This window comes from Lissotriton vulgaris, unplaced genomic scaffold (assembly GCF_964263255.1).
Source record: "Lissotriton vulgaris unplaced genomic scaffold, aLisVul1.2 SCAFFOLD_2128, whole genome shotgun sequence".
Classification (NCBI taxonomy): Eukaryota; Metazoa; Chordata; class Amphibia; order Caudata; family Salamandridae; genus Lissotriton; species Lissotriton vulgaris.
In genome coordinates this window covers 228,673-251,637 of record NW_028251870.1, presented here as the reverse complement: position 1 = coordinate 251,637, position 22,965 = coordinate 228,673, and the positions used below count along the sequence as shown (strand labels likewise).

At 47.4% G+C, this 22,965-nt stretch overlaps 1 protein-coding gene across 3 annotated transcripts in view; it reads right to left on the bottom strand.

Moving 5' to 3' along the window:
• Nucleotides 1-22,965, bottom strand: part of LOC147662741 (uncharacterized) — a 163,471-nt gene that overhangs the window by 33,003 nt on the left and 107,503 nt on the right. For 2 of the 3 annotated variants that reach the window (XM_086950932.1, XM_086950931.1), the window contains 2 exons: nt 17,768-17,886; nt 16,006-16,136 (listed from right to left, as the gene is read on the bottom strand). The gene's annotated coding sequence lies outside the window, so the exon portion shown is untranslated. The remainder of the gene's footprint in view (nt 1-16,005; nt 16,137-17,767; nt 17,887-22,965) is intronic. The other variant, XM_086950933.1, reaches the window with a different exon arrangement.

Sequence of the window (22,965 nt, the reverse complement as noted above, 5' to 3'; positions counted from 1 at the left end):
TTATCTTTAAATGGGACTCGAAACTCATCCAGATCCGCTCATTGGAGGCAGCCTGCGAGTTCTTGGGTCTGGACCCGCCTGGAGGGTCACCTGCAGATGAAGCTCCCTCTTCGCGGCAGCGACACCGCTCCCAGGAATGGCAGAAGGTTGGCAAACCTGCGACCTCACCAAGACTGGATCCTGCGATCACTCAGCGCGAAATAGGGGCAGCGGTGGCCCGAGTAACGGAGGCAGCGGTGGAGGAATGAGCTCTCTACTCTGAGGAGTGCACCTCTGTGCTCATTGGCTGGTCCCGGAGGGGACCACCTACTCTTGGTTCCAGGACTCGTCCCGACGGACGCTGAGGGGAACGGGAGATCGCTCGTTTCTTCCATCCCTACGCGTCCCCGTAACCTGTTCACCAATCGTCTTCGGATGATGGACAATACGTATGTGTGGAAATGTTGGCGTTACTATGTTTTATCTCTCCTTTCTTTTCTTCCTTTTCTGGGGTTCTCTTTGGGGGGAGGAGGGTGCGAGGGGGGGGGTTCCGGGTCCAGCAGTGTACTCATTGACGAGCGAAGTGACTCCCACCTATTATAGCAGGGCGAGGGGTCCCAGCCCCTGTGCATTGTCCTATGACCCCATTTGAATTGCGAGTCCTCACACTCAATGTGCGTGGACTCAACAATCCAGTGAAACGGAAGGCGATACTCTCCCTTCTAGAGGCCTCCAAAGCGGACATTTGTCTCTTGCAGGAAACCCACCTATTGCAGAAGGACTGTGCAAGGATGCGGTCTCGCTGCTTCCCACATCAATTCTTCTCTTCCTCCCTCACTAAAACTGCCGGGGTGGCAATTCTGGTTGCACAGCGGTTTAAGGGGAAGATACTGCAGAAAGGGGCGGAATTGAGAGGGCGGATGCTTGCATACAGATTTTCCCTGGGGGACTCCACCTTCACGTTGTGCTCCATTTATGCGCCAAATGAAGGCCAAGAGAAGTTCATCAACACAGCCCTCACGGAGATCGCCACGACCCCTGATCGACATATCTTGATGGCGGGGGACCTGAATTTAGTAATGGATACAATACAAGACTGGTCAGGGCAACGACACTCACAGACTGGTGCGCTCTCGGCGGAAGGGAAGGCCAGACTGGGGGACATGGTACTCGTAGACCTATGGCGTAGCCTTCACCCTGGCGAAAAGGGCTACACATATTACTCACACACCCACAAAACCTATGCCCGCCTTGACCATTTCTTAGTCTCCACCACCTTCCGCATGCTGGCCACAGACGCTGAGATTGCAGCCGCGTCCCTATCTGACCACTCTCCAGTACTCGCGGTATTCGCCCTCCCCCAGACACCCCGCACTCATCGCACCTGGAAGCTGCGCGACACACTCTTACATAGGGTAGATGTGGTGGAAAAGCTTAAGGGGACTATTAGCGACTACTTAACGCACAACAACACCACCGACACCTCATTAGCCACTCGCTGGGCGGCGCTCAAAGCTGTCCTCCGGGGGGAACTAATAGCGATATCAGCGGCTGAAAACTTGGAGAGAACGCGCAAGAGAGAAGAGCTGTCACAGAAAACGCGCGAGCTAGAACGCATGCATCAACGTACCGGGGCACCAAGGGTGTGGAGACAGTTGCGGCAGGCGCAACAGCAATTAGCTGCGTTAGACCAAGACCGGGCGTAATACGCTGCACTGAGGATTCGCCACCTCTATTACACAGGGGGAGACAGATGTGGGAGGCTGTTAGGACAGGCACTAAGGGAGGTGCAGCAACGCCAAGCAGTTCAGGAGATTCATACACTAAACCGGGGAGTGGTTACCGAGGACGCCTTTAGTGACTTTTACACTTCCCTATATGCAGGGTCGACCCTGGACCTAGCGGAGAGCGCAGACTTCCTAGAGGCCACTCCCCTCCCTTCCCTAACTCCAGAGCTGGCAGAGTCTTTGGATCGGCCGATCCGGCCGGAAGAGGTCATTGCTGCCATCTCACGCCTCAAACTAGCCAAAGCGCCTGGACCAGACGGATTTTCCGCAATATTCTACAAAACGTTCTGCGCGCAGGTAGCTCCGCTACTGACCGCTCTCTTCAATTCTTTCGCAGAGTCTGGGGCGATACTGAGGGACCTTTTGGATGCCACCATTTCCGTCATCCCCAAACCGGGGAAAGACCGGACGCGATGCGAGGCCTATCGGCCTATTTCTTTACTGAATGTGGACCTCAAACTCTACACTAGTATCCTAGCGACCCGACTTGCACCACTCATGCCTTGCTTGATTGAACCGGACCAAGCAGGCTTCATCCCGGAACGCCAAACAGTGGACAACACAAAGAGGGCATTACATCTAATAGAGAAGGCCACGAGAATGACGGGAGAATACATGTTTTTGGCTATAGACGCCGAGAAGGCGTTTGACCGCGTCCATTGGCCCTACTTGGAGCAAGTACTGGCGAAGGCTGGGCTAGGCCCCAAATTCCGCACGTGGGCTCTTAACTGCTACTCATGCCCCACAGCGACGGTCAAAGTCAACAGGTGTCCCTCACCTCGCTTCCCAATTGAGCGAGGCACGAGACAGGGGTGCCCTCTGTGGCCCCTGCTCTTTGCCTTATACATGGAGCCGCTTGCCCAGAGGCTTCGGCTCGATCCAGAGGTACGGGGCATAAAGGTCGGAGCCTACACTCATACCGTCAGTCTATATGCCGACGATATTCTCCTGTCACTCTCCTCCCCGGCAACTTCCTTACCAGCTTGCTTGGCAAATCTCAACGCTTTCGCTAGAGTCTCGGGCTTTAAAGTCAATATGACCAAGTCGGAAGCATTAGACCTTTCCTTAGACGCACACACCCGCTCCTGCCTCCAGACCAGCTTTCCGTTTCGGTGGTCACAGTCAGCAGTTCCCTATTTAGGAATCCACCTCGCCCCCACCTTGCAGGACACTGTCCGGGTTAATTATGCGCGTCTGAGCACCCTAATTCGCAAGGAACTGAATCGCTGGAAGCATCTCCTGATGTCGTGGCTGGGTAAGGTAGCGGCCGTCAAAATGACGGTACTACCTCAGATTCTTTATCTATTTCGAGCCATTCCGCTCCGACCACCGGAGGGCTGGCTACGACGAACGCAATCCGAACTAGCACACTTCGTCTGGAATGGTAAGAGGCCTAGACTGAAACTTAGACTGGCTACGCTACCGCCGGAGAGAGGAGGGGTGGGACTGCCGGACCTCCTCCTATATTATCAAGCGACGCAGCTGCGAACTCTGGTGGAATGGAGCCGGTGGGAGTCGGAGAAACATTGGCTATTTTAAGACCAAGCTATAGCAGGCCGCCCGCTCCAAGAGATTCCTATCCCCCATAAGCGATATGGACCCCCCAATGTCTACGCTTCCTTCATTACCAGAGTTCCTCTGGAGGTGTGGGACAGCGTTTATTTATTTATTTATTTATTTATATTTCTTATATAGCGCAGGAATTCAATCTCCGAGGAGATATCTCTGCGCTGTGTTGTTCCGAAGATAAGCAAAGACAGAGAGTTTGTGTGACATAATTAGGATTGCTGGGTAGGAAACAAGTACGTCTTCAGACATTTTCTAAAAGTAACAAGATTGGAATTTTGTCTTAAAAAGAGGAGTAATGAATTCCATAAAGTAGGACCTCTAAATGAAAGGGCTCGGCCTCCTTGTCTTTCTCTTTTGATCCTAGGGATCTGTAGTAGAGCTTGATTTTCAGATCTTAAGGTTCTTCCTGGTTGATAGGGTTGAAAGATTTCCGTCAGATACCTAGGACCAGTTCCGTACAAGCATTTGTGAATTGTACAACATATCTTAAATTGTACTCTCTGACGCACAGGGAGCCAGTGCAGCTTGTTCAGTAGGGGATATGAGGGGGAGCTAGCAGGAGCATTAAGGATCAACCTGGCGGCGGTATTTTGAACAACCTGTAGCCTCTTCAGCTGTTCTACATTAGCGGATATAAGCAATCCATTGCAGTAGTCAAGCCTACTCATAACTAAAGTCTGCACTAATGTTCTCCGATGATAATCTGCTAAGTAAGGAAAAACCCTTCTGAGTAAGCCAATGACTCTCATGCAGGTTCCCGTGACCTGTGTGGCATGGTCTTTTAGCACCAGTGATTGATCTAGCTTGACACCCAGATTTTTCACACTTTCCTTGGGGGAGGGAGCTGCACCCAGTTCCGGAGACCACCACTCAGGTGACCAAAGGAGTGGGGCATTTCCAAAGAGCATGACCTCCGTCTTGCCCACATTACATTGTAGGCAATTGGAGGTCATCCATCCAGCTATTGCTCTCATTCCAGCAGCAAAGGAATTCCTTACTGCAGGAGTCATATTTTGGAATGGGAACAGCAGCTGGGTGTCGTCTGCATAGGATATTGGTGTGAACCCATATTTCCTTTCAACATTCGCCAGGGGGGCCACATACACATTAAATAATGTGGGGCTTAGGCACGAGCCCTGTGGAACCCCCTTAGTGAGCTCCCTAGAGGTGGAGTAGTGGAAGCCCAAGCGAACATTTTGGGATCGGTTGGAAATAAAACTTTTTAGCCATGATAGAGCAGTTCCCTGCACTCCTTTTCCCTCCAGACGACTGATCAAGGTGTCATGAGACACCGTATCGAAGGCGGCGGACAAATCTAATAGCACCAGAATCATAGAGCCTCCTCTATCCTGTGCCATTCGGATGGTATTGGTCACGGAGAGGAGAGCTGATTCTGTGCTATGATTTGGCCTGAACCCAGATTGAGAAGGGTCCAGACCGTCCGCTGCCTCGATGAATTTAGAGAGATGAGTATTAAAGTGTCTCTCCGTCATCTTACTGATGTAAGGTAGGAGGGATATGGGACGCAGGTTATTAAGGTCTGACCATGGTAGCGCGGTGTTTTTCCGAATTGGGTTCACAACTGCCTTTTACCAGTTATTAGAAATCCTTCCTTCCTTGAGAGAAAGATTGATCAATGCTCTAAGGCTTGGGGCCAGAATGCTGCCCAGTGGAGCAATCATCTTGGCCGGTAATAGATCAGTCGGTGATCCAGATTTAATTAAATTAAGTAGCGTATCTACTTCAGTGAGACTGATCTCTGGAATCGAAGTCAGAGTAGGTCTACTTGTTCCATTATTGGTGGATTCATATCTGGGACTATCTATGATATCTCTATTATATGGTGTTTTAGTGATTTTTTCATAGATTAGGTCTATCTTTTTCTCAAAAAACATCGAGATCTCGTCACATAGGTTTTGGTTAAAATCATCTGGGCTCTCACAAGCTGTAGGTTTAACAAAGTATTGTAGGACTTTAAAAAGTTCCCTAGTGGAATTTCCTGCCTCTGTAATTTGTGAGTCAAGTTTATGCCTCCGAGCTGTTAAACATGATCTGACCACCTTCCCCTCTCCGCTTACACCCATATTGGAGAACCCAGACTTCTCCCCAGGCCAAGACATCATCGCTTATGAGCGATGGCGCCCGGCGGGCTGCAGAGTCCTGTCTCAACTGTATGACACCAAGGGGGTTATTCCCCTCGAAACGTTTAAGCAGATCTATGGCCTGCCGGAGACAGAACGTCTACGTTACCTACAGGCATGCCACTGGGCACTTAACGGTCAGGTACGGGAAGCGGCGGCCCGGCCCTTGCGGCCCTACGAATACTAGCTGCTCACGAGAAAAACGGACAAACATCTTATCTCGGACCTCTATCGCATGCTCTTAGACCGCTTCTCCTTTGTCTATAACGCCGGTAAGGCCCGCTGGGAGAGAGAGCTAGGACGTACGCTCAGCGCCAAGGAGTGGAAGGGTATATATTATCGCGCGCGCCACTCCGCCTATCATATGGGCTTAACAGACACCCTCACCAAACTAGTCACATATTGGTAGATACTCCGATGCGCTTGCACGAAAAGGACCACACTAGGGAGGCGACTTGCTGGCATGGCTGCGGGGAGGCGGGGTCCTTAGTACACCTACTCTGGGACTGTGGGCACCTACAGGCGTACTGGAAGTCGGTCTTAGATGAGGTTGACGCACAGTTTGACACAGAAATTCCGAGATTCCATGCATATGTTCTTTCTAGGCCTTCCCAACCCCATCACGTATCCCCTGAAGTCGCGGAGAGGCAGATTGATCACCATCGCCATTGGATCCGCAGTGCAGAATATCTTATCCCTCTGGCGTACCACACATGTTCCCTCATTCCAGGGGTGGCTTTCACGTCTGTGGGCAGTGCTGGGGATGGAGAAATTGTCACTCATCAAAGCAGGAAGGGGGTCAGAATATGTGGAACTGTGGCGGCCATTTCTCAATATCCTAGCCACGGAGTTCAGGGAGGTCACGTGCCCCAGATCCCTTCGCCTTCTGCGTCTTTCACACACGGACACCTGTTGAATTGGAGGAGAGGGAATTCCCGACGGGGTGGTACACATAGGAAATGGTCCTGGGGTGGGAGGGTGGGGGAAGGGGAGAGGGGAAGTTGGGGGTGGGTTTCAGGGGGGAGTGAGTTGGGGGTTCTTTTTCTTCCTTTCTTGTTCTTTCTTCTTATGCCTCTTTATTGCCCTGCTGTACGATGGGCGTGGCCATATGGACACGTTCCTCCTTCCGGGTTAGCACTACTTATGCTAAACAGGGTAGACCTGGACATTGAAAGGGCCTACGGGAGGTACGCAAAGCATCTTTGGACTTTCCCGCCCCAATTTAAAACGCGGCCGGCCCCTTGGGGTTGTAGGCGGCATGCTGTGTTTAATGTTGTCTATGCCTCCAGAGCCTTGAGATGGCTTATCCGGAAGTGCGTTGTTCAGCCGGCCCGTTGGGTTGTAGGCGCCTTTTGTCCTTTTCTCTCTGTCTCTAATAATAAAACAGATTTAATACTAAAAATCACTAAGCGGTACACTTCTGTGTCAAGGTATTAACTTGCATGGAGCCTGCGAAGGTTCATCAAATAACCTTTCATGTCACCTGCATGGCACCCCTGCAACACAGATAGAGCCTTTTTTCAGACAGCTTTCCAACGGCAGCTATGTTATAATAAGTGACCACAGCTGTTGTGGCATGGTGCCAGGAAAAGCATATCTCGTAACCGTTACTTCCAGGGTCATTTGCTGTATGCAAGTATTGTATCCAAACAGCAATCCAAACATGGAGGCAGCAATATGGCCTTCTCTGAATATCTCTTCTATTCGAATTGATACTTTAAGCAGAATCAAGTCTATTCTTTTACAGACAACTGTGCCTTTAACCTCGTCCAAAGAGACGTATGATCTGCAAGTTGCAAGGACAGCGGCAGAGATACATACCCTATTATCGACAAATTGCCCCGTGCATTTCGTAGAAATGTTAAGCCAAATTCTAAATATGTCTGATACCAGTGGCATCGCACATGTATTTAAGACAATTTTTTTGGGACTGTTAGCACCCTTTGAAACAGTTCTTAGCATCCTCGTCAATTCTGTGCATTCTTTATTCGGCGGCCTGCCTCTTCTTTTTGGACTCGTAGCATGAATTTTATTTTTGATCCTTCTGCTCCGATATGGCAAGCCAAGCCACAGACAAAACTCAGGCTACGATGGAAGAAACAATCCTAGCAATACGCTACCGAGACCGAATCACTAGAGTCCTCGGATTGGCCCGGCTAAGAGATCTGAATACAACTTTGTTTCTTTCATTTAGACCAATCTGGCAAGATTGCATCTTACCAGTGCTTCGATGTCTGCTATGCGGAGAAGAATGCATGTTGGACGTCTGTCTTACACTAACATCAGCAGTACCTATGGATATCAATACTTTGCTTGGTTCGGTAACGGCTCATGCAACGTGTTGTCCCCAGCGGCTACCTATTCTGATGACGTCATTCGTTGAGACTTTACCATTACGATTAGGTGGCGGTGAAGTACGAGATGAAAGCAGCACCACACAGGTACAAACTTCTGTGAGCATTGCTGATCCAGACATCAAAGAAAGCAATGATTCTCACATTTGCACTATTTCAGCTTTTTCGAACTTGATCGAACTTTTACCTACTGTTGTAGACCAATTTTTCGCAATCCTGTCTGATATGATGTTCTCTCCTAACAACGAGAATTACTTTTAAAACAACGAGCACACAGCGTTCCCTGAACTCTGAATTCGGCCTTCAGTTTTTGATAACCAACACTACTGAAAACAATTGGAACTATTTTTTTTCCCCTGAAAGCGAAATTATTTTTTCCACTTCCAAAATATTTACCTTTTTTCTGGCACATGGTACTCTGCTTAAAGTAGAACTATTCTTAGAGAACAGAACTTCTATTTTTAGGAGACACTAGAGACAATATTTTACCTCAGCCTCTAGCACATGTACAGTATTGTATAAATATGTGATGAAATGGTCTCGACCTTCTCTTCTGTATTCAGAGCCATTTCATAAATGTAATTTTCGCAATTCATTCAGCCAATATTTATATATGCATTATCTGAATGATACAACTGCTTAAGAAAAAGTACAGTATAAATACTCATTTTCGAGTATATACCATATACCATTTCAAATGCAATGTACGTATTTTCGGGTGGGTTGGAAAACACATGCATCGTTATTTGTTTAGTATTTAGTAATGATGGACATTATACGTGGAGTGGGTGTTGTGAATGTATCTAGGACCCTAATTAAATATTCCCGATTCATGCCCTTATGTGGTTATAACAAAACATATCCTTATAAAGGCATAAGAATCATGTCCATATTTAGTCATAGCCAATGCAGTCCAAATACGGCAAGGTTACTCCCATAGACTCCTAGAATGTACAACGCGTTCTTTAAACAAACCAAGCCTCCAGCAGCCTGAGAATTCCCCCTGCTTTTGTTTTGATTTGCACAAGAACTCCTGGATTCCAGAAAGAACCTTACATCAAACTCTGCACCTTTCAGGTATAAATATACAACACTTGCCTTAAGCAACACACAGTGGTTTGGAGCAGAGCGGCTATCTACTTGCCCGACGCCCAGCTGATGCGAGTGCTGAAGGAAGCTGACCCTCCCATTTGACGCACTGAGAGAGAGCCTGTCTTTTCTCCTGCCGAGAAATCCAGCCCCAGTGTTTCCAGTCACCCTTGCGGGTTGCTGGGAGATCGAGTTCTGAGAGAGAGGTACAAGACCTCCTTCATTCTATAAACAAGGTTCGGAGCTGTTTAGAACCTTAAGAGAATTTTTGATGCAGATTCTTGGCAAAACTATCTTAACTTACTTCCTCCTTCCCATGTATTAGGCTTAGGTCAGGTACACCGGGGTAGGCGTATCTTAGAAGCACCAGTTGAGCACGTTAAGTCAATGATTTTATGTATGTATATATTTTATCCGATTTTAAGTATCATATGGCTCAGAAACCATATCAATGCTTTTACAGTATTATTTCATAATACTCCTTTTACTGTACGCACTTTACTTCATGATAAGTATTGCAATTGTGTCAACTCATTTCTCTTGCATGAGGAAGAAGACTGCTCAATAAATAACAACTTTTATTGAAAACGCCCGTCTCTCTATTTCTCTGCACTCTGGTGAAACTAAGCATGCACGATTGACTGAGTGAAATAGCTATCTATTGTTTTGACACAACTCTGGAAATACACTCCTTATTCTGGGGGGAGCAAAGTTGTCATGTTTATGCGGTTGTCAGAAACTAATCCCTTCTTGTCTAATCAGGAAAGTTAACTCCTTCCTGAACATTCGGGAAAGTTTCTAGTGACCTCTAAGATAGCTGGCAAACCTAATTTAGTCTAACGTATTCAGTAGAGACCTAGATGACCTCAGTCCTACGTCTAAACTACCGTTTATGTTATTCCAATGCGCAGAGCCTATTGGGAATATAGGAACTACACTACATTGCTATATTGCTATTCTATGTCCCGTGGGAATCCCACTTCGACGACGGGGAATGATTCAAGCATGTGAATCTATGAAAGATACCCCATTACTGGAGAAGAGCAGATTTCTCACTACTGAAGCTCTTACCCAAGTTGCTTTAGCCTTAGTCATCCCTCATATTGACTACACTAACTCTTTACTTTGGCATTCCAGCATATCAATCTAAAAGACTGCAAATAGTGCGAAACCAGGCTGCTAGATTAATCTATCGGCAGCCAAGAATGCAGTATGTCACCCCTCTTATGAAAAAGTTACATTGGCTTCTGGTAGTCAAACGCAATGCATTCAAGTTGGGATGCTTCCTCTTTAAAGCACTCCATGGCAACTGCCCAGTGTCTGTATCTACTCCGGTCCAAAGATATATCGACACTCGGGATCTTAGGTCTTCCCATTTGAATCCCCTAGCTACTCTGTCCTTTAAATGCTAGAAATTGGGGGGGGCTAAGGTTTACGGTCCTGGCCCCTCAATTTTGGAATTCTCTCCCTCAGGACATTAGATAGATGATATCATATCCTCAATTTTGGAAACTCTCAAAAACATGGCTATTTCACCAGGCTTATGAATGAATCACTTAGCGGCAGGACTCCCTTGTGATGTGCGCTCGCTTTATAAGTATTTTTAACATAACATAACATTTAACATTGTCTAAATGGGACAACCTGGAAAGTCCATCTGCATTGGCAGTCCCAGGTCTCTGTTTCACTTCAAAGCCTATTCCCTGTAGGGAGATGGACTACTTTAGCCATTTGGGATTTTCACCTTTCATTTGCATTAACCATCGGAGAGGCCTGTGGTCGGTTTGAACTAGGAAGTGAGAGCCAAACAGGTTTGACCTAAACTTCTCAAGGGACCAAACCACAGCAAAGGCGTCCATCTAAATGGCACTTCAACCCTGTTCCCTGGGGATTAGCCTTCTACTGATGAAAGCCAGTGGCTGATCTTGACCGTGGTCATGTTTTTGGAATAGCACTGCTCCTATACCATGTTCAGAGGCATCAGTCTGCACAATGAATTGCTTGACATAATCTGCAGCTTTCAGAACAGCTGCAGAGCACATTGCTTCCTTCAGCGTGTCAAGAGCCTTTAGACAGCTCACAGTCCAGTTCACTATTTGTCGGCATTCTTTTGGAAGTTAGTTCTGTGAGGGGTGCCACAATGGTGCCATAATCCTTCACAAACCTCCTATAGTACCAGGGAAGCCAAGGAAGGCCCTGACTTGAGTCTGGGTAGTTGGAGCCACCCAGTCTAGAATGGGCTAGATCTTGGGTTGTAAGGGTTGAACCTGGCCTCCACTAACAAGGTGACCCAAGTATGCAACCTTTCCCTGCCCTATCTGGCACTTGAATGCCTTGATAACGAGGCCTGCACTTCTCAGAGCCCACAGTACTTTCCTAAGGTGGATCAGATGATCCTGCCAGGTGGAGCTAAAGACAGCAATATTGTGTTGAAAGGCTACACTCAAGGATTCCAATCCAGCAAGGGCTTAGTTCACCAACCTTTGAAAAGTGGCAGATGCATTGTTCAAACCAAAGAGCATTACAGTGAACTGGTAATACCCATCTAGGGTTAAAAATGCAGATATTTATTTAGCTCCTGGAGTCAGACCTATCAGCCAGTACTCTGATGTGAGATCAAACATACTCAGATACTTGGCTGCTCCCAACCTGTCAATAAGTTCATCTGCCCATGGAGTTTGGTATTCATTGCTTTTGGTCACAGCATTCATGCCCCAATAGTCCACACAAAACCTCATTTCTTTCTTACCATCCTGGTTATGAGGATTGGGGATTAAGACAACTGGGCAGGTCCAGGGGCTCTCAGAAGGCTTTAGAACTCCCAATTCCAGCATCATGCTTACTTCAGCTTTGATGCTCTCTTTCACATGTTCAGTCTGCCTGTATATTTTATTCTCAACAAGTAGTCTTTCATCAGCGTCTACATCATGGACACACCAGCTAGTCTGGGCAGAGGTCAAAAAGAAGAGCTCAGCAAACTGATTTAGGACTTGCCTGCAATCAGCCTCCTGATGTGCAGGTAGGGTGTCTGACAAGACCACACCTGCCACTGACCCATCTTTTGGATTGTTGGACAGGTCAGGGACAGGTTCACTCTTTGCTTCCTGATCCTCATATGTAACCATGAGCATGGTCACATCTGCCATGTCATAGTAGGGTGTAAGGCGGTTGACATGGATGACCCTCTCGGGGTTCCTGTCAGAGCCAGGATCTACCAGGTAGGTGACCGTCCATTTTCTTTCTAGGATAAGGTAAGGTCCACTCCACTCACCTTGCAGAGCCCTAGGAGCCACAGGCCCAAAAACCCACAGCATCTGACCTGGCTGGAACTCAACCATAGCAGCCTTTTAGCCTTACCAGAACTTCTGGAGCTCTAGGCTGGCCGCAACGTTTTTGCTTGCTTTTTCCACGTACTCAAACATCCTGGAGCAAAAGCCAAGCACATAGTCAACTATCTCTTGCTAAGGTTCACCAAGAGGTTTCTCCAATCCCTCCTTCACAAGGCACAGTGGTCCCGGCAGGAAACCCAAACAGAAGCTAAAATAAGGAGGACCCCACTCCCTTCTGTGGCCCTTTCCAATAGGCAAAAAGCAGGCATGGAAGTGAGACATCCCATTGTAGCAGGGTTTCCGTTCTCCCACAGAACTGTGCACAGAGATCCAGAACCTTAGAGAATTAGGGTGACCCAAAACTCACCTTAGTATCCAAAATCCCCTTACCGAACTAGCTACAGTGTCTCATTGGTCATAACATACTGACCAATGACTTAGACAAACCAGAACATGAACTTGGGTTACCTCAGGTATCGTGGAACACATGAACACTCTTTCGCTCTATAATCATTTCAAACCAGAACTGGGAGTAAAAGAAGGCACGTGCAATTTTGAAATATTTATTATTCAATGCAAGGTTCTCAAACGCAGTATCTTATATAATACCAGAATACATATTATAAAAAATCAGAGTTATCAGCATAGTCACTAATCCATAGTAAGCAAACAGTGATAGCATATTATAATGCAAAATCTATAGAAATCTGTATCACCTATATTTCGCGCACCCTAGTTAGCATACTATATTATATCTAAGAAGGTCTCATTTGGGTTTTTAGCAGGGCAGGCCCATACCTCTAAATGTCAGTAGGAGAAGATCCCATCATCAGCTACCAGCTCTCTGCATGCGAAGCACCAAGTGTGTTTTTGCATTCCCAGTAACTCTATCTTAAACCCGCTTAGAGCCCAATGTTGGCAGCCACTGTATTTGTGTTATGTCTAGTGGTGCGAGGATCAGAGCTCCCAGCAACCTTGTGTTAGGTTATTCTTAGAGCGTTCAGCACCCACTGTTCAGACAGTGTACCAGGCACGACAGATATCAGAGCAATAACATATTATTCTCAAATAAATCACATCTTTCGTCTAGGTTGAAAGCTACAATAACAATTATGTGTTGTGTGCAAACTGAAGCCAAAGGAAAATATGTAGTTTAAACATTTAATAAACTCATGCTAACTTAACACAATATATAGAAAAGCAGCATCTATATGACACTATCTTCTTTTGAGTTTTTGAGGAAGTCCACCAATCATGCCCTTCATGGTCTTGTTAAATCTTTCAACACGGCCATTACACATAGCAGAGTGGCTTTGGCCACACTGACCAGGAATTATGCAGCGGGGGATTGGAGGTCCCACATTTGGACCCCTAATATTATGCCGTTCAATTGCAACACGCAGCTCGATGGCTCAACACAGACCCTAGTTGGGAAATGCGGCTCTTGGCGGGAATGGTGGATGCTGGTTGTCTTCCAGGGCTGTTAATGGAGGAATCAGGTACACAGAGAGATACTCCATATATTGTGCGACAGATGGCAATGGTTTGTAGTGAGAGAACTTAAGTGCGCACCATTCCATAGGGAGCTCCCAATCTGGACATTAAAACCAATCAGGCAGATAGCACTCAGTATGTCCTTCCAGGCATGGAGGAAGGGGGCTGCGAGCAATAGGGTGAATTGTACCCAGATGAGACTTATCGCCTGTAAACATACCCGCAAAGAGTTTGGTCTAAGCCAGGGGCAATTTTAACAACATGTGGTGCTTGGCAGACACAACTAAGCACACCTGTCCATGCTTTGCAACAGCTCTGCCGCATACTCAAACCCTTGAGATACTGCTAGCGTATGGAATGTGTAGACACCTAACTATGCATTTTTACAGAACAACGTGATCAGATACAGTAGACAGTGGATGTATGACATTACAACGCATGCATTTACAACGCATGCCATCACAACGCAACCATTACAACGCAATCCATTACAACGCATGCCATTACAACGCAGGTGCTATTACAACGCATGCCATTACAACATAAGTATTTGGTAAGTATTTAATTTTAATAATATTAATTTATTTTTAAATTATGTTTGATAAAAGTAATATATTATTTATATGAATATTTTTAATTTAAAAATTATATTTTAATTTACTATTCTTACTCCAGAGGGGTGTAATAGTAGGGTAAGTATTTGATAGTGTAGGGGTTAAAATTACTATTCTAACTCCAGGGGGGTGTAATAGTAGGGTAAGTGTTGGATAGTGTAGGGGTTTAAATTACTATTCTAACTCCAGGGGGGTGTAATAGTAGGGTAAGTGTTGGATAGTGTAGGGGTTAAAATTACTATTCTAACACCAGGGGGGTGTAATAGTAGGGTAAGTGTTGGATAATGTAGGAGTTAAGATTGTAATTTAAAAAATATTAAATATATTTAAAATGTTATAATTATTTTAAATTAATTATTTCTTAAAACACAAAAAATTACATTAATATTAAAAAATATTTAAAATAATTTTAATAAATTAAAAGAAATTAAAATTAAATATTAATATTAATAACATTAAATACTTACCTATACTTACGTTGTAATGACATGCGTTGTAATAGCACCTGCGTTGTAATTGCATGCGTTGTAATGGCATGCGTTGTAATGGCACCTGCGTTGTAATGGTTGCGTTGTGATGGTAATGCGTAGTAAAAGTTGCATTGTTATGGCTGTTTCCCGTAGACAGTACACACGGGCCAGAGAGGCCTGTAATTTAGACTTTAACATTCCAATGGAAGATCAAGACTGGCAGCGGGCCTGTGAACTAATACGCATGGTTTCTACTAATGCCCATTTTCGACTGATACATTATAATTTTCTGCAAAGAACCTACTTAACGCCACAAGACCCTCATCGAATGGTCGGGTCTTGCCCAGTTATATGCTTGTGCTGCAACACTGTGGGGGCCGATTTCTTACATTAACCATGGTCCTGCGATGAAATACACTCCTTCTGGCAACTAGCTGTCGAAGAAATAATGCATGCAACAAAACTAAGTATTGAGCTGATACCCAAATGCTGTTTATTAGGTCTCTTTAGATGCCAGAAGGGCGCAAGAAGACCTATAAATGTGGTCAGTCGCCTATGGTACTGGCATGACGTAGAATTGCAATCACATGGCTGCCCCAGCATGCCCCAACGATTGCGCTCTGGCATAGAGATGGGTCTCTTCTTCTACGGCGGACGTTTCTATCTCGTCTTGGTCAGATTCTTCTGCAAAGATACCCAGAGTGTGTTGAATGCTTTGACGCTGCCTCTCTCGTCATCGAGCCTGATGATCGGGTAGAGTCCTCTTGGACCGAAACGACTTACAAGCACGCAGTCTTCCTCCTTGTGCGCTGGAGAGAGGCACAAGTTACAAACTTGATGTAGGTCGGTGCGAGGGTACTTGGCGTGGCACCCAGGACAGAAATGGAATGGAGTCCGTTCCATTTGCAGATGGCTGGCCCTACGCAGCAGGCCAGACGGTTGCCCACGAGGGTTTCTATCAAAATTTGAGAGTTTGCCGATCAATTTGAAATGCGGAGAACACGGAAACGCGTACTGAAACAATACCGTTGAGGGTAGAGTGGACTGAGCACTGAGGGGAACCCGAAGAGCGGTGTTGGAGCGCAGCAATACATATCCGAACCCGTTTGGGGTAAAAAACAATCTAACAATGGAGTTGATGCCCATGCGCACTATCACCGAAAGGAGTAGCCACCTTACCTTGTGACTGGAAAGACACCAGTGACCGGAGTTGGCTAGAAGCATTGACGACCTTTGGTATTGATTAAATGTAGGATTCCAGGTCACAGGAGGCACTGCTGAATACGGCTGGCTAGCAGCAGCGGTGGCCTCTAGGAAGAAGGAATTGAGAAAGCATAACTGGATATACTGGTTTCCTTAATACCGATAATTGGTTACACATGAATGCCATACCGTGCATTGATATATTACATTACCAAATTACAATATTCTTATATTAATTTAAAGTGATTGTTCGCCTTAATATGCCTGCAAAGTTACATGATTCTATTAGGGCCAGAACCATTTTATTTAGTGATGTCCATCGGCACACTTTCCTGTATCTTGTAGTAAATTGAATATTGACAAACAGGAGTGTTATTTCCAGAAACAGTGAATTCTGCAGCTTGTCTGTGTATCTTTTATCTGCACCTCACGGACTCCTTACATTCCTCTCGAGAGAAGATCCTGCCTCCTACTCATTAGTGTTGTTTCAGTAACTGTTTCTATCACATGTTCATGTTTCATTGACTTGTATTAGGAGAAAAGTGTATAAAAATACATTGTCTAGCATTAGCATTATATACTCCAACTTGCTTCAGGGTGGATGCTCTCGTCCATTGCAAAGACAATTGTCACTTGTTAGTTTGCTTGGCCTTGTGCTATTTTTGCATTAAATGTATGATAGATGTGTTGGCCTCCAGGTGTGTTGTGTATTATTTTAAAAAGCACAAGAGATGACGAGGAAAATGACAGTCCAGTATACACATTCTTCATATAAATCAACTCACAGTATACTGTTCTGGAGGTTCAGTCCCACAGACATTATCTCTAACTGAACGCAGGCACCCTAGGAATCATGTGCTTTTCAAACCAGTTGCCCTCTGATGCGGCGTCCTCGCTATTGGATTAGTCAGTATGTCCTGAATTTTATGAGGGTTACCGTATCTAGTGCACTCTGTTAGACAGCGCTCACCTGTGGTAGTAAGATGTTAATAGGCACCTTATCACCTATGCACGGTGCAGGGCTTTGAGTTACAAAGCTCCTCACGCTGTGGAGAAGATTAGGTCGCATTCACCCATTTTCCCATATTTGGTCCTGATGAAATGCCAACAGATTGCTCCATGACTACAGAAGGCATGAAAAAGGTTGACCGGAAGTATAGACCCCAGCTTACCAGCAGGTCCCTAGGTGATCGATACTTTCACACAGTGATAGGGGTCATTAGTTCCTCAATTTCTCTGCCACCGTTTTTGATCTCAACATGGACCAGGAAGATCACATTAACTATATTGTAGCAAATGGTCAATAGTTGATCTTATATTCAGACTTTCACCAATCTCACATCTTATAACACAGCATCCTCTGTCCTACTATGCTCATCCGGCGTACTTAATAAAATATCTCCGACAAAGTGCCCTCTTGTGGTGCCCACCAGGCATTGTAGCGCCGGCCTGGTGAGGAGTATAGCCCAATGATGAAGCATGTCACTTTCAGGTGAGTGAACGCAACTTGTCTTAAAAGCACATGCTTCCTAGGGTGTCTGCGTTCAGTTACAGATAATGTTTCTGGGACTGAACCTCCGGAACAGTATACTGTGATTTGATTGTGTTTTATTTTAACAAATGTACATAGCAGATATTGGTGCTTGCTTGTTTCACAAAAATGATCCAATACCTGCCTCGGAGCGCACTTCTTACAGATGAGAATGGGGTTATCATGTTGCTGCTACAAGCTCCTTACCTGTGCGAGTTATCGGGAATGATGCAGGGGGCAGACCCAAATCAGCCACACATGGAGATCAATGACAAATACTGAAGAATTAACAGAGGTTCCAAGCTGGTGACCATTACTTAATTGACCTTGAAAATAAAAGACACATTTTTAGTATTCTGGTGACTCATGACCATAAAAAACAAAGATTATAAATTCAATATTGTGTCAAATACTTAAAAAATGGAACTGGATGTGCTGAATCGGATGTTGTCCCAGGTCATGCGTGACACCTTCCACCACTATTGCTTATGGGACTTTTAGTTTTGTTTATCTCATTAAAAGGATGGTCTCTAAAGTCCCAGTGTTCTACGCGATGTTGGTCAAAATCAGAGGCCTGATGGAGGATAAAGCATGACACTGCTCTGCTTAGCAGTGAGATGACTGACAGTTACCCAGCCCTTCCATTCTTTGACCTACAGAGGCTCGTTGGCCGTTCATATTTTTTTGCAACAACAAAGAAACTTTTATTGCAGCTCATGTCAACGGAAGAGATAAAACCCCTGGGTGTGTTTGTCAAATGTCAAATGTCAAATGCTTTTATATAGTGCACTTATCACCAAAAGAGGTCTCAAGGCGCTTTGCAGAAGAAAGGCATTGACCTACCAGAGTGGAGACACATCACAGGGAAACTTTATTTGGGAAAGAGATCGATCTCCAGGCACACACAGAAGACCTGGAGGATCGGTCTTGGCGAAACAACATCCACGTTAAGGGAGTTGCACCTAAAGAAGAAGGGCCAGACATCACACAATACCTGCAGGGTCTCTTCAGGAGCATACTGGGCGCCCCCACCAGATATTTTGGCTTACTTTCCAGACGTTCAACTAAAAGAGTGTACACTACCTCCTGCCAGGGACAAGCAACCACTAAGATATCAGGACCACTCCATAGCTTTGTACCAGGACCTGGCTCTAATAACCCTTCAAAAGTGTCTCGGGTGATATCCTAAAACCCGGGACATGTATCGGGTCTAGAGATTCATCAGTCCTAAAAGTACCGACTTGCACCCACCTGGGTGATCCACTGAAGAACTGCAAGTACCAGAGTCCCGAGGGGCGATCCGGAGGAGGGGCTAGCGGTGTGCGCTCCATTTATGACGAAACACAATACGGCTCCCTTGAGCTTTGGGCCGACAGGCTCTTGGAAGACGCACCTGCGTGCCGGTTCTGGCATCAAAGCCTTTGACTGTTGTGTGGCGGCCTTCTCTTCCACCCCTAAACAATCTTTCTCTACTGATAACGGAAGTCATCCCGAAACCCGAGACATGTCTCGGGCGATATCCTAAAACCCAGGACATGTATCGGGTCTAGAGATTCATCAGTCCTAAAAGTACCGACTTGCACCCACCTGGGTGATCCACTGAAGAACTGCAAGTACCAGAGTCCCGAGGGGCGATCCGGAGGAGGGGCTAGCGGTGTGCGCTCCATTTATGACGAAACACAATGCGGCTCCCTTGAGCTTTGGGCCGACGGGCTCTTGGAAGACGCACCTGCGTGCCGGTTCTGGCATCGAAGCCTTTGACTGTTGTGTGGCGGCCTTCTCTTCCACCCCTAAACAATCTTTCTCTACTGATGAGGAAAGTCATCCCGAAACCCGAGACATGTCTCGGGCGATATCCTAAAACCCGGGACATGTATCGGGTCTAGAGATTCATCAGTCCTAAAAGTACCGACTTGCACCCACCTGGGTGATCCACTGAAGAACTGCAAGTACCAGAGTCCCGAGGGGCAATCCGGAGGAGGGGCTAGCGGTGTGCGCTCCATTTATGACGAAACACAATACGGCTCCCCTGAGCTTTGGGCCGACGGGCTCTTGGAAGACGCACCTGCGTGCCGGTTCTGGCATCGAAGCCTTTGACTATTGTGTGGTGGCCTTCTCTTCCACCCCTAAACAATCTTTCTCTACTGATGAGGGAAGTCATCCCGAAACCCGAGACATGTCTCGGGCGATATCCTAAAACCCGGGACATGTATCGGGTCTAGAGATTCATCGGTCCTAAAAGTACCGACTTGCACCCACCTGGGTGATCCACTGAAGAACTGCAAGTACCAGAGTCCCGAGGGGCGATCCGGAGGAGGGGCTAGCGGTGGGCGCTCCATTTATGACGAAACACAATGCGGCTCCCTTGAGCTTTGGGCCGACGGGCTCTTGGAAGACGCACCTGCGTGCCGGTTCTGGCATCGAAGCCTTTGACTGTTGTGTGGCGGCCTTCTCTTCCACCCCTAAACAATCTTTCTCTACTGATGAGGAAAGTCATCCCGAAATCCGAGACATGTCTCGGGCGATATCCTAAAACCCGGGACATGTATCGGGTCTAGAGATTCATCGGTCCTAAAAGTACCGACTTGCACCCACCTGGGTGATCCACTGAAGAACTGCAAGTACCAGAGTCCCGAGGGGCGATCCGGAGGAGGGGCTAGCGGTGTGCGCTCCATTTATGACGAAACATAATACGGCTCCCTTGAGCTTTGGGCCGACGGGCTCTTGGAAGACGCACCTGCGTGCCGGTTCTGGCATCGAAGCCTTTGACTGTTGTGTGGTGGCCTTCTCTTCCACCCCTAAACAATCTTTCTCTACTGATGAGGGACGTCATCCCGAAACCCGAGACATGTCTCGGGCGATATCCTAAAACCCGGGACATGTATCGGGTCTAGAGATTCATCGGTCCTAAAAGTACCGACTTGCACCCACCTGGGTGATCCACTGAAGAACTGCAAGTACCAGAGTCCCGAGGGGCGATCCGGAGGAGGGGCTAGCGGTGTGCGCTCCATTTATGACGAAACACAATACGGCTCCCTTGAGCTTTGGGCCGACGGGCTCTTGGAAGACGCACCTGCGTGCCGGTTCTGGCATCGAAGCCTTTGACTGTTGTGTGGCGGCCTTCTCTTCCACCCATAAACAATCTTTCTCTACTGATGAGGGAAGTCATCCCGAAACCCGAGACATGTCTCGGGCGATATCCTAAAACCCGGGACATGTATCGGGTCTAGAGATTCATCAGTCCTAAAAGTACCGACTTGCACCCACCTGGGTGATCCACTGAAGAACTGCAAGTACCAGAGTCCCGAGGGGCGATCCGGAGGAGGGGCTAGCGGTGTGCGCTCCATTTATGACGAAACACAATACGGCTCCCCTGAGCTTTGGGCCGACGGGCTCTTGGAAGACGCACCTGCGTGCCGGTTCTGGCATCGAAGCCTTTGACTGTTGTGTGGTGGCCTTCTCTTCCACCCCTAAACAATCTTTCTCTACTGATGAGGGAAGTCATCCCGAAACCCGAGACATGTCTCGGGCGATATCCTAAAACCCGGGACATGTATCGGGTCTAGAGATTCATCGGTCCTAAAAGTACCGACTTGCACCCACCTGGGTGATCCACTGAAGAACTGCAAGTACCAGAGTCCCGAGGGGCGATCCGGAGGAGGGGCTAGCGGTGTGCGCTCCATTTATGACGAAACACAATACGGCTCCCCTGAGCTTTGGGCCGACGGGCTCTTGGAAGACGCACCTGCGTGCCGGTTCTGGCATCGAAGCCTTTGACTGTTGTGTGGTGGCCTTCTCTTCCACCCCTAAACAATCTTTCTCTACTGATGAGGGAAGTCATCCCGAAACCCGAGACATGTCTCGGGCGATATCCTAAAACCCGGGACATGTATCGGGTCTAGAGATTCATCGGTCCTAAAAGTACCGACTTGCACCCACCTGGGTGATCCACTGAAGAACTGCAAGTACCAGAGTCCCGAGGGGCGATCCGGAGGAGGGGCTAGCGGTGTGCGCTCCATTTATGACGAAACACAATACGGCTCCCTTGAGCTTTGGGCCGACGGGCTCTTGGAAGACGCACCTGCGTGCCGGTTCTGGCATCGAAGCCTTTGACTGTTGTGTGGCGGCCTTCTCTTCCACCCATAAACAATCTTTCTCTACTGATGAGGGAAGTCATCCCGAAACCCGAGACATGTCTCGGGCGATATCCTAAAACCCGGGACATGTATCGGGTCTAGAGATTCATCAGTCCTAAAAGTACCGACTTGCACCCACCTGGGTGATCCACTGAAGACCTGCAAGTACCAGAGTCCCGAGGGGCGATCCGGAGGAGGGGCTAGCGGTGTGCGCTCCATTTATGACGAAACACAATACGGCTCCCTTGAGCTTTGGGCCGACGGGCTCTTGGAAGACGCACCTGCGTGCCGGTTCTGGCATCGAAGCCTTTGACTGTTGTGTGGCGGCCTTCTCTTCCACCCCTAAACAATCTTTCTCTACTGATGAGGGAAGTCATCCCGAAACCCGAGACATGTCTCGGGCGATATCCTAAAACCCGGGACATGTATCGGGTCTAGAGATTCATCAGTCCTAAAAGTACCGACTTGCACCCACCTGGGTGATCCACTGAAGAACTGCAAGTACCAGAGTCCCGAGGGGCGATCCGGAGGAGGGGCTAGCGGTGTGCGCTCCATTTATGACGAAACCCTTCAAAGGTGTTGGGTGTTTCGAGTGGCAACCACGCGTCTTCGAAATCAAGAAATACCGTATTCTTTGGGTCATCCTTTCCGGCTGATTTTCATATGGCAGGGCAAACTCCTCCAGCTCAGATCCATGCAGGACACTTGCCAGGTGCTGGGCATCGAGAATCCAATCCAGGAGGAGACAGAGGGCCCACAGATTAAAACTCTTCGAGAAAATTGGCATAAGGTCTACAGGAGGCGAAGCACAGAGCGAGCAAGGAGACCGGACCCCAAGACCATGGCACAAGAAAGACTGGCAGTGCTGAAGACATTGTCGAAGGAGACATTCCCCCATGATGACACCGTGAACGACTGAGGGACAGATAAGTGACATTTGCAAGGCTTGGTGGGCAGTGAAGAAGTCTGCGGGGAGCGTAGAGACACGGGGAGTGTAGAGGCCACACACATTCACAACTATTCCGACTTCCAAGGACGCGCACGTACGAATGGCGGGCCCTGGACAATTTGAGGTTAATGGGTTTCTAAGTTTGGGTTAGGGAGGGGAGGGTGGAGAACTGGTATGCAGGTTAAAGGCGTTGAAGAGAGGATCACAGGGCAATGGAGGCCTGGCAGATGTTGGGAGCTCAGTGGTAAGAGGGATCACAGGGACCCAAATACAGGCAAATGCTGGTGCACTCACTATGGCACGCTATTTCCCAGCCCACA